Below are 13,157 nucleotides of genomic sequence, written 5' to 3'. Positions count from 1 at the left end.
AGTTATTTAAGGAAATTAAATATTAGCTTTCCTTAAAAGGCTTTGTCTAGGCAGTGGTGGTTGCTTCCATATCCAAGAAGGCCATGTGCCTCGCCATGCAGTCCTGGAAGCCAAATTTGGAAATTAATATTTAATGGAATTAATAACATAGGTGGATTTGAATCAATAGTGTTAAGTTCCGCTTGCGATTCAAATCTAAACCATTAAGAACAGATAAGTTAAATTTGGAATCAATGATGTTAAGTTCCGTCTGCGATTCCTAATTTAACTTCTAAAGAACACAATAGGTTATTTAAGGAAAGGTTCGACACTTGCACAAAAATTTTTGTACAGTGGAACCGGTACGTTTTCCTAGGACTAACCAACAATTAGTATTAGAGCTAGGGTTTGCCTCTGTGTGTTTAGAATTCAAATAGGTTATGCACATATCATACATAGTTTAGGCAGGATAATAGTAGGATGTGCTAACTCTTTGGTTGCAGGCTCCAACTATTATGACTTATTGATGTTGTGTGTGATTGGACCCTTGGACATGTCAAGGGCAATATTTTATGTGTGCATGATTGTATGTATCAAATACAGCAGGAGCTGTATTATTTTTAGAATTTTATTTTCGATCTAGAATACATGTACATTCCCTCGTGGAATATAGGATTGACACATGTAAAATTCTATTTTCGTCGCGGATCGGATGCTTGCGAGGCGTGGTACTTTTGGAGCACCAGAGGCTCAGCGGAATAAGAAGCAAGATGGATGCGACAATTCGACCCGATGGCGGTGGCTAAAGAAGGCAGCAGCTAGGGTTGGAGCACATGGAGGACAATAACAGAAAAAGGCCATAATAGTTGAAAAATAATTCCATATTTATTGTTTTTATTTACTGTGATGTGTGTGTATGCATGTGATGTATGCTAGGATAGTTTAAAATTTCTCACTTTAAATAACTAAGTGGGAGAGGGATTTATTTTAATAAATTCCACGGTCTCCATTACTGGTTTGTAAGTGATGCAAACAAACTTGCGCGTTGGCTCTAAGTGCCTTCCTCCATATCGGATGAGTTTATTTGCGGATCACTAGATCAAACTTCCATTTAGGATGACTATAGGAAATTAATTAAGAGTGTGTGATCTTCCCCATCGAAAGGGGCACAATCTTATTAATGGACTTAGTGTCAAGTAATGACATACACTTAGGTACGTCTAATAGTATCCTCCCCATCGGAGTCACTGCTATTATTTGTGTGACCAACGGAAAACCAACTATTAATTTGTCAAAAAGATAAGTTGACAAGATAATAAAATTAAAACCCCCTTTTACAAATGTAGAGTTTTTGTATACGCCCACACTATCGTGGCATACAAAATTCACGGTGCATGAGGTTATTTTATTTGTCAGGATAACAAGAAAATAAAATTAATGGGAAAAACTCCTCTTACAAATGTTTGGTTTTGTATACATCCACACTATCATGGCATACAAAATTCACGGTGTTTGAGGTAATTTTATTTGTCACAAAGATTTATTGACAAGATAATTAATGGGTAAAATCCTCCTCTTACAAATATTCGAATTTGTATACGTCCACACTATCGTGGCATGCAAAATTCTCGGTGTTTGAGGTGTTGGTGAATTTAAATAATATTGTTTGAGGAATCAATGTTATTTTAAATTCAAAGTTTTGACCAAAATATTTGATCAAAGATAGACCAACTATTAATTTTATTTGTCATGAAGTTAGAATGACGAGATAATAAAATTAATGGACAAAATCTCTTTTTTGAATTTGTATACGTCCACACTATCGTGGCATACAAAATTCATGGGGATTTTAAGGTGTTGGTCTTAACCAAATATTTTTGTGATTCTTAGGATGTTTGTCAATTCCCTAACTGTTATACTATAGAATAGACTTAGTAGTCCCAATTGTAATGATTGGAAATAGGACTTGGACATTAAGGTAGACTATCTTCTTAGAACTGAGAACAATATAGGTGTATTTAATTCATTAGTTGTTGAAACACGTTTAGTGGTGTTATCTACCAGTACCTGGAGTGTAGATACAGATGCCACTAATCATGTCTGCAATTCATTGCAGGGTTCCAGGAAACCTGACAGCTATATGAAAAGGAAAACACCATCTACATGGGCACTACTGCAAAAGTAGCAACTGTTGCAGTGGGAGATGTTTATTCTCTGATAGGAATAAAATATGGATTTTCAAAAATTGTCTTTACATACTAAGTTTAGAAAAATATGATTTCGATTTCTAAGCTATTAAAGAATAGATATTCTGTCTATTTGGATAACAAACTTGTTATCAAGAAAAATAGGGAAGTTATCTATTCTGATACGTTGGTTGACAATTTATAATCCAATAACTCCTACGATGCAATAAATGGAAATTAATAACACATTTTCTAACTTTAATAAGAGAAAGTAACCTTCAGAAATGAACCAATCATATTTTTGACATCTAAGGCTAAGTTATATTAACTTGAGTAGGATTCAAAGGATAATAACCAATGAACTCTTGAGTTCATTGGTAGTGGAAATCTTTCCAACCTGCGAGTCTTACTTGGAAGGAAAAATAACCAAGAAGCTTTTAAGTCTAAGGGGTATGGAGCCAAAGATATGTTGGAATTAGTTCATTCTAATTTGTGTAGACCTTTTGACTATCCAGGCAAGAGGTTGTTTCGAATATTTCGTCTCTTTTATAGACGACTATTCGAGATAAGGATACATTTACTTGACGCGCCACAAGTTTAAGTGCTTTGATTAGTTTAAAGAGTAACTAGGCTGATGTGGAGTAACGTCAAAGTAAAAGTATCAAGTCACTATGGTGAAATCGTAGTAATGAGTACCTCTTAGGAGAGTTTAGGAGTCACTTATCAGAAGTCGGGATTTAATCCCAACTAAACTGCACATGGTACACCCCAACAAAATGGTGTAGTAGAAAGAAGGTATAAGACTCTTATGGAATAATTAGATCGATGATGAGTTATTCAGAAAATTACCAAATTCATTTTAAGGATATACACAGGAAACGGAAGTGAACATAGTACCTTCTAAGTCAGAACTCTCTACTCCCATAGAATTGCAAATTGGGCGTAAGCCTAGTCTGAAGCATATTCGGATTTGGGTGGTCTAGCACTTGAGAGACACTGATAATATTGGACACGAGTTCACTAGTTTGTGAGTTATCCTAGAAAAATGAAAAGAGGTTTTTAGTTCTTAAAATCGGAAGGTTATTGTTGGCACCAATGCCCGATTTTAGAAAAGGACTATACTATGAACCACAAGCCCATGTGTAAAGATTGTTCTTAAGGAAATTAAAGGACATGTCTAATGTAGTACCAACTGTACAAGATCAAATATCATAAGAAACTACAACACGTATCACAAATGATACACAATTGTAGAAAGTGCCTCGTCATAGTGGGAGGGTTGTTAGGCAACCTAAAAGATTCATGCTTTGGGAGAGTCTTTGGACTTGATCCCTGGTGGACATGAACCTGATCCCCGGACATATGACGAAGCATTCCAAGATAAAGATGCAGTATCTTTGTAAAAAGCAATAAATACAGAATTAGAATATATGTATTCTAATAGAGTCTGGGAGCTTATAAAATCACTAAATGGTGTAAAGTCATTGGGTGAAAATAAATCTACAATAGGAAAAAGGGGATAGACAGGAAGGTGAAAACTTTCAAAGCAAGGCTTGTTGAAAAAGAAAACTTTTTCACGGGTAGTCATGCTTAAGTCTATCCGAATTCTTTTATCTATTTAGCAAGTGGATGTCAAGACAACTTTCCTTAATGGAAGTCTTGAATAAAACATCCATATATAGCAACCAGAATGGTTCATTGCAAAGAGTAAAGAGCATCTTATGTGTAAGCTTAATCAGTCTATGAACTGAAGTAATGCTTCAAGGTCTTGGATCATCCAGTTTAATAAAGTAATCCAGACCTATGGATTTATTTAAATATCGAATGAGTCTTGTGTATACAAGAAGTGTGATGGAAACGTGGTCGTATTTCTTGTACTATACATAGATAACATTTTTGGTAGTTGGAAACAATATCAAAGTGTTGTCAGAAGTAAGGGTATGGTTGTCCAAACAATTTGATATGAAGGACTTGGGAAAATGCATATATTCTTGCGATCAAAGTAATAAGGGATCGCAAGAAAAGAATATTTTACTTATCCCAAGCTTCATATATCAAAATAATCCTTGCTCATTTTAAGCATGCAAAACTTCAAGAAAGGTTTCTTACCTTTTCAGCATGGAGTAACTTTATCTAAAGGGATGTCTCCGAAGACATCAAAGGAGATAAAGTAAATGAAGGCAGTTCTTTATGCTTCGGTTGTCGGAAGCCTAATGTATGCTATACATGAGATCAGGAATCTATTTTGCCAAGGGCATAGTTAGCAGATATCAAAGTAACCTTGAATAAGGGCATTGGACTGTGGTAAAACATATATTGAAGTACCTTAGAGGCACTTGAGATTATATGCTAGCTTATAAGGTAGTTAATTTGGTCCCTGTCGGTTGCACGGATTTTGACTTCCAATCAGACAGGGACAATAGTAAGTCGACCTTGGGGTTTTTTGTTTACTTTAGGAGGTGAAGTCATAACTATGGAAGAGTGATAAGCAAAGGTGTTTTTTCGGACTCCACCATAGAAGCTGAGTAAGTGGCAGCCTCAGAGGCAGCCATAGACGCTGAATGACTCAATAACCTCAAGATGGACTTAGATATGATTTCTGGTTTGTCCAAAGATTATTATAATTTATTGTAATAATAGTGGTGCAGTAGCAAACTAGAAGAAATCATGAGTCCGTAAGGCAAGTAAACACAATAGAGCGTAAGTACCACCCAATACGAGACATTGTATAAACGAGGAGAAGTTGTTGTCGCCTAAATTGCATTAGATGATAACCTGTAGATCTTTTCACTAAGGTCCTTAAGGCAAGAGCTTTTGATGGACATGTTGAAGGGATGGGAATCAGATGTATGATAACATTTATGGCAGCATAGTCTTTTAGTATATGTGGGAGATTGTTGGAGTGTATACTAAAAGCCTAGCTTTTGTATAAATATTTATAAGAATCACATTGGTCAAGTGTCTACATTTACCAAATGTAGATGTTCAATTAATTTATATTGTAGATAACATAGTGTGTGGTGTCACATACAGAAGATCGTGTTATCGGTTCTTTATAAATTATAAACAGTAGCTCACGACTAAGATCGAAAGGAACAAACCATTGGAATAGTCGTAGTGTAATTAGATATTAGTTTATCTTGACTAATAGATTACACTATTGTATTGAGCAGGACAATTTAAGGTAAGTTATTTTTATACTGATTTAATAAAAGAACTAGACCTTAGTTATTATGGAAGTGTGTGCTCTTAATCCTAATATAATAACAAGTACATATATTTAATATTTATTTCTTTGACTTATCAAAGGGTGAGATTTAGCTCGATAAATCAAATGTCCGATAAGTTGGGAAATGGTGTTACTTATAGTGTGACTTGTTGATTATAGAAGGAAACTGTGTCCTAGTAATCTAAGTTGATGATATCCCCAAGAGGAACTCATAAGGATTGTCATGTTAAACCCTGCAGGTGGACTTAGTCCGACATGACGATAAGGTTGAGTGGTACTTGTAACGCCCGCCCTTCTTACCCAACCAAAGGCGGCGCTACGTTCGTACACTACTTACGTACATGCTTCAGTTATACTATGGCAGCGGAAGAATAAAAAACTTTAAAGAATTTAATTTATTAAGCATAATATCACATATTCTGATTTGTTCAAATGTGCATATATTGAACTTATAACTAATCATATTAATTTGTCCGGATCGTTCTTTGCCGAGCCACCATCACACACATCACTATCTGCTCCTCCTGTTGCTCCTCTAGCTCATCCAGCTTCTTTATCTGCGGTACAAGGAAAGTAAGCTGTGAGCACTCATGGCTCAGTAAGTTCCTTTCCTACTCACTAAAACCGAAAATCATCGTATATTAATATCATGCATAGTATCATAAGCATACGACATACAAGGGTATCATATTCATATCATGACATTATATCTAATCATCAGATAATTCAAGCACATATGTAGGCAATGCATCATGAATTTGAAAGCTTATACTTATAAGTACTTGAAATTCATATCATCATTAGAGGGGATCCCGGTTTGTACCACATACATAATGCGTAGGTCCAAGGTAGCAAGTCTTGAGCCCTACCATTCATACATACTAGGCCCGAGTCTTACTCCATCGACCTAGGGCACTCAAAGGCCCATTATTGACGAGGCCCGAGTCTTACTCCATCGACCCCGGGGCGTTTACGGAGCCCACCCTTGGTACAAACCATAAAAATAACTTATCATGCATAACTATCATATCATATCCCTAACAATCTTTCATGCATTTATTCTTTTTCATCATTTCTTTTCATTATGTATAGCATTTTCTATGCTATCACATATCATAACATAACTTCATTTCTTTTCATTATGTATAGCATTTCCTTATGCTATCACATATCATGGCATATTACATAACATTATGTATAGCATTTCCTATGCTACCACATATCATGGCATATAACATAATTTCATTTTCTCCTCATTATGTTTAGCATTTCCTATGCTATCACATATCATGGCATATTACATAACATTATGTATAGCATTTCCTATGCTATCACATATCATGGCATATAACATAATTTCATTTTCTCCTCATTATGTTTAGCATTTCCTATGCTATCACATATCATGGCATATTACATAACATTATGTATAGCATTTCCTATGCTATCACATATCATGGCTTATAACATAATTTCATTTTCTCCTCATTATGTTTAGCATTTCCTATGCTATCACATATCATGGCATATTACATAACATTATGTATAGCATTTCCTATGCTATCACATATCATGGCATATAACATAATTTCATTTTCTCCTCATTATGTTTAGCATTTCCTATGCTATCACATATCATGGCATATTACATAACATTATCTTGTTCAAATCATCCTAGATTTGAAAACCTTTTCTTTTGCCGAATTTTCTTAAATTCTTTCCTAGGTTTTCTAATCCTTATAAATCCGAAAATCACATAAAAGCCTTGTACCACAGGTGAGGGGAAGCTTACCTTCTTCGCTTAAGTTTCCTAGAGTTGAGAACTTGCTTGTGAACCTTTCTTCCTTGCTTGCTTTGCTCGGCACCAATGGAGGAGAGGAGTGGCTAGGTCTTTTGGTGGAGAGGAGGAGGAAGAAGAGGCTTCTCTTCCTCTTGTGTTGCTCGGCAACAACAAGAAAGAAAAGAGGGGGAGAGTGAGGAGGAAGAAGGTGTTCTTCCTCTTGTGTTGCTCGGCAACAAGAAGAAAAGAGAGGGGAGAGTGGGTCTCGGCACAAAGGGAGGAGAGGAGGATGAGTGGGTTGAGGATGAAGTTGAAGTCCCCCCTCCATGCCTATTTATACTAAGATGAGGGGAGGAAACTTGACTTGATTCATCCTCCCTATTCATTTCTCCCCTTAAATGACAAGAATATTCTAGAGAGATGCCTTTTGAGTTCTCTCTTTTCTTTCCCTTAATTTCTCTCTTTTCTCTCCTTTAATAAAATTTTCTATCTCTCCTCTTACAATATCCTCTTCTATCCCACTTGGTTAACACATGCATGCATCCACAAGAGAACCAAGGATCAAAACTTGGTTATGCATATTTTTACTTCTTTTTACTTCCTTTTCTTTTAAGTAAAAAGAATCCTTTCTTATTCTTAACTACTTAGTCCTTTCTCTCCTTATCAATAATTCTCCTATCCCCTTTGGTATCCTATACATGTTCCTTACAAGAGATCCAAGGTTCAATCTCTCTTCTAACATTTTATTTTCTTTTGTACATAATAACTCATATATTACAATATTATGCATTATGCATAAATATTTCATACAAATATATATTATCTCATATTTCTTCCTTTTTGTCTACATTAATTCCATACATTATAAATCATGCATAGATGATTTATATTCTCAATTTTATTTTCTTTCATAAAGTTTTAATCATCTAAATCCTTCCCATCTTAATATTCAACGTAGACTATCTACACATTCTTTTCATTACATTCGTACTCTCATTGCCCTTACTTTATCTAGGCTTTCTAGGGGTGTTACAGTACTACTCTTGGACTACGATATAAATTAAGTGAGTTGTCAGTAACTCATTTAATTAGTGGACATTCGATATCTTAAACACAGGGAGACTAACACACTCATAATAAGAAGGAGCCCAAAATGTAATTTGGGATTGATGCGGTAGTTCAATAATAGTTCTTTAGTGGAATGAATTATTATTGATGAAATTAAGTTATGTGCTCGGGGCGAACATGGGATGCTTAATTTCATCGGGAGACCAAAACCAATTTCTCCTCTCGGTCCCTATCGTAGCCTCTTAATTATAGAGTACTATACCCACCTTCTTACCCATCCTATAGGGGTCGGCCAAGCTAGCTTGGAGTCAAAGCTAGGGACGGCCAAAGGCATGGTTCATGGGTTTATGAGGTGGCCGACCCTAGCTTGAACCCAAGCTTAGGTGGCCGGCCCTATTAAAATAAAAAGTAATTTTATTTTTAAAATTTTTCTTATGTGGATTTCATGGTTTTAAAAGAGAGTTTAAAATTTAAATCTTTCCTTTTATAGCTTTCTACAAAAGATTAAGAAAAGTTTTGAAATCTTTCCTTATTTGTAGATTGAAAGGAAGATTTTATTTTTGAGAAAACTTTCCTTTTTTAACCATGTTCATGATTTAAAAGAGAGTTTAAAAATTAAATATTCTCTTTTATTAGTTTCTACAAAAGATTAAGAAAAGATTTGATATCTTTCCTTATTTGTAGATTAGAAGGAGATTTTAATTTTTAGAGATAACTGTCCTTTTTGGAAATCATCCACATGTTTAAAAGAAAGATTTTAATTTATAAAATTTCCTTTTTACAAATCACCATGAAGGGAAAAATTATTGGAGAAATTTTTTATAAATTTTCGGAGACAAATTAGGAAGTTTTAATTCTTATTATAATTAAAACTCTCCTTGTTTATAGCTTAATAAGTGCTCGTCCATTGAAATAAAGAAAAGGATTTTAATTTTAATTAATTAAAATTTTACTTTTTATGGCAAAAGAATTAAGGAAGTTTTTTATTTAAATTTCCTTATTTTCCAAGACCAAGGATTATAAAAGAGGGGGTAGAGGTGCCTTCATGGCTAACGACTCTATTCTTTTTCTTCCTCCCTCTCTTCCTTGGTGGTGTGGCCGGCACCCTCCTTTTCTCTCCTCTCCTTATTGTGGCCGAAACTTCTTCATTGTTGGAGTTCTCTTGGTGGCCGGATCAACCAAGGAGAAGAAGGAGAGAAAGGAAGCCTAGTCTCTAGCATCCCTTGGAGCATTGGTGGTGGTCGAACCTCTCCATCAAGGAGGACTCTTGGTGGCCGAAACCTAGGAGGAAGAAGAAGAAGGTGTTTGGTGGTTCTCATCTCGGAAGATTGTTACCCACACAACGTCCGAGGTTAGAAGAGGAATACGGAAGAAGATCAAGAGGTCATTAAAGTTCACAAAGAAAGGTATTACTAGTATTTATTTTCCGCATCATGCTAGTTTATTTTTCTTTGTATGAATTCCAAACAAAAGAGGCATTAGATCTAGTATTTCGAATTTGTGTTTTCTTTATTTTCAAATTTGTGATTCGATTGTTCTTTTTGGTTAACCTAGAGTTATTTAAGGAAATTAAATATTAGCTTTTCTTGAAAGGCTTTGTCTAGGCGGTGGTGGTTGCTCCAATATCAAAGAAGGCCATGTGCCTCGCCATGCAGTCCTGGAAGCCAATTTTGGAAATTAATATTTAATGGAATTAATAACATAGGTGGATTTGAATCAATAGTGTTAAGTTCCGCTTGCGATTCAAATCTAAACCATTAAGAACAGATAAGTTAAATTTGGAATCAATGATATTAAGTTCCATTTGCGATTCCTAATTTAACTTCTAAAGAACACAATAGGTTATTTAAGGAAAGGTTCGACACTTGCACAAAAATTTTTGTACAGTGGAACCGGTACGTTTTCCTAGGACTAACCAACAAAAGAATCCTTACTTAGTCTATTTCCTCTTACCTTTTTCCTAAAATCTTCATAAAAAGTTAAGATTTTTTTCAAACGTGTTTATTTTTTTATAAATGGCAAAGGGGGAGAGTAGGGAAATTCAAAAGAAAGTTTTATATAGAAAACCTTTATTAAGGGGGAGCCTGACAACGTTTAAGTTTTAGCTTTGCTTGCAATCAAAATTTATTAAGCTTGCTTACTTAAACTTTATGCATCTATTTTACTTAGCTTTGAATTTCAGTTGTCATAATCAAAAACGGGGAGATCGTTGGTGCGGGAAGCATCCGACGATCGACCGTTGTTTTGATAATGACAAAGGAATTTAAAGTTAAGTTGTTTTGTGATCTAAGGTACTTAATTGAGTGTTTCAGGAAAGTCCTAGTTGTGGTTAGGCAAGTGGAAAACCCTAGGGGGTGGTAAACCTAGGTCATAGGGGGTCGTAACCCTATGCGAAAAGTCTTGGCGGGTCGAGAGCTTCAAGAAAAAGTCCTAGGGGGGTAACTCTAGGTGGAAAGTCCTGGTGTCGCGAACCAGGTGAAAGAATGGACGGACCGGGGAGCGGGAGTCCAGCAGAAAGTCCAGAAGATTCGAACGCTGAGCAAAAGTCCAGTCGATCTGGAGGATCGCACTGGCAACAGGTAAATCTCCTGAGTGGAGTAGGTGAGGGCGCGTTCCCCGTAGAGGGAACAGTAGGCGTCGGATCGACCTAGGGTTTCCGATTGGAAATTCGAAGTCAGACCCGGACAGTCCGATGACTGTCAATTATATCTATCATATTGTTTCTGTGCTAACTTTGTTTTGCAGGGTTTGTGTTTGGGACTAACACATTTTGTAGGAACAAAGAAGCACACTTAGCCTCGGATGAACAGTGTCTGAGGCGCCTCCATGGGGCTTGGAGGTGACTCGGGTGCTAGCCGAAGCCAGCTGTCCAGAGAAGCTGGAGGCACCTCGGAGGAAGCTGGAGGCGCATTTGACCAGGCGTTGGAGGCGCCTTGGAGCAGCTTGGAGGCACCTTCAATGGGATAAGGTGCGACCAGATCAGAGCTGATACACGCGTGCGACTCGGCGGCCTGAAGGCGCCTTGGACAGGCTTGGAGGCGCCTCCATGACTGTTTATAAGGAGGGTTCAAGCAGCACTAAATTCAAGAATTCACAAGCGATCCTTCTGCGTTCAACTGCTAACAAGTTCATCCCAAAGTACTGCAGCAATCTTCCAACGACCCGGAGCTCCGCTGTTTTAGAATCTGTCGTTCGGTATAATTTACATTCTCGCACTCATTGTAAATCTTAATCTGTACTATTGTTTCGAGCTTATAATTATTGCCCACCGGAAGCGATCAACGATCGCGAGCCTTGGAGTAGGAGTCGCCATAGGCTCCGAACCAAGTAACTCCTCGTGTCCTTGTGTATTGTTTTTGTTCCCTTTTCTTTATTCCGCTGCTTAAACCCGTACGATTTACGAATTCAAAAATAGTGAAAGCCACGAGCGCTATTCCCCCCCCCCCCCCCTCTAGCGCTTCTCGATCCAACAGAAAGGGTCGGCCAAGATAAGGCTTGGATGGGTTGAGGTGTGGTTGGCCTAACTTGGAGCCCAAGCTTAGGTGGTCGGCCACAATTAAATTAAAATGGATTTTAATTTTAAAATCTTTACTTATATGGAAGCCATGATTTAAAAGAGAGTTTTAAAATTAAATCTTTCCTTTTATAGTTTCTACAAAAGATTAAAAGAAAGGTTTGATATCTTTCCTTATTTATAGTTAAAAGGAAGATTTTAATTTTGGAGAAAACTTTTCTTTTTTGTAATCATCCACATGTTTTAATAGAGAGATTTTAATTTATGAAAGTTTCCTTTTATAACCAATCATGAAGGAAATTTTTAAAAAGAAATTTTTATTTTAAAAATTTTCAAAAATAAATTTGGAAGTTTTAATTTTGTGTTTAAAACTTTCCTTAATTGGAGGACTTGTAGGTGGCCGACCATTAAGGGATTAAAAAGGAAGTTTTAATTTTTTGTTTTAAAACTTTCCCTTTTAGTCATTGGCAAGAAATATAAGGAAGTTTTAATTATGTTTAAAACTTTCTTTATTTGCCAAGACCAAGGATTATAAAAGAAGGGGTAGAGGTGCCTCACCTCACACAACATATCTTCTATTATTCCTCTCTTCTATTCCTTGGTGGTGGCCGACCCTCTCTTCCTCCTCTTCTCCTATTCTTCTCCTTGTGTGGCCGGCGACATCTTCATCTCAAGGAGCTTGGTTGGTGGTCGGATCTTGTTAAAGGAAGAAGGAGAGATAGGAGGCTTTGTTTCTTAGCATCCCTTGGAGCTTGGTTGGTGGCCGAAAGTTCTTCATCTCTTGAAGATTGTTGGTGGCCAAAACTTGCTTGGAGAAGAAGGAAGCTTGGGTGGATTCTCGTCTCGGTAGATCATCGCCCACATAATGTTCGAGATAAGAAGAGGATTACGACAGAAGATCATGACGTCTATAAGCTACAAAAGGTATAACTAGTTATTAGTATTAGTATTAGCCCTAGTATCAGTTATGAGATGATTGTAAAGGGCTCATTTTGTATCATATATCATTATTAATAAAAGGTAAAGTTGGTTATTATATTTATTTCAGTTCAGTGTCAATTAAATAAGTATAATAATATCCTTGGGTAGTAGATTTTTATCTACAGTATATCAATTGGTTGAATTGATACTGAGATATTGTAGAGAACACTACTCTTAAGTATTCATAGTCGAGCATTAATATACAAGGACAATATTAATGATTTGAGACTAGCATGTAGGTCAACGGATGACTTGATCTCACAAATCATGGATATGAGATATCATGTTGACACATGGGTATATATTAGAGAATATATACTGAATGACCCGCCATGAGAATGTTTCATGGATCGTTATATGAGTGTCATAAACATTCTCATGTGACTATTGGTATGAATAATCCATAGACCTGAAGTTACT

This window comes from Zingiber officinale, chromosome 9B (genome assembly GCF_018446385.1).
Source record: "Zingiber officinale cultivar Zhangliang chromosome 9B, Zo_v1.1, whole genome shotgun sequence".
Taxonomy (NCBI): Eukaryota; Viridiplantae; Streptophyta; class Magnoliopsida; order Zingiberales; family Zingiberaceae; genus Zingiber; species Zingiber officinale.
Note: the sequence above shows the minus strand (reverse complement) of the source record.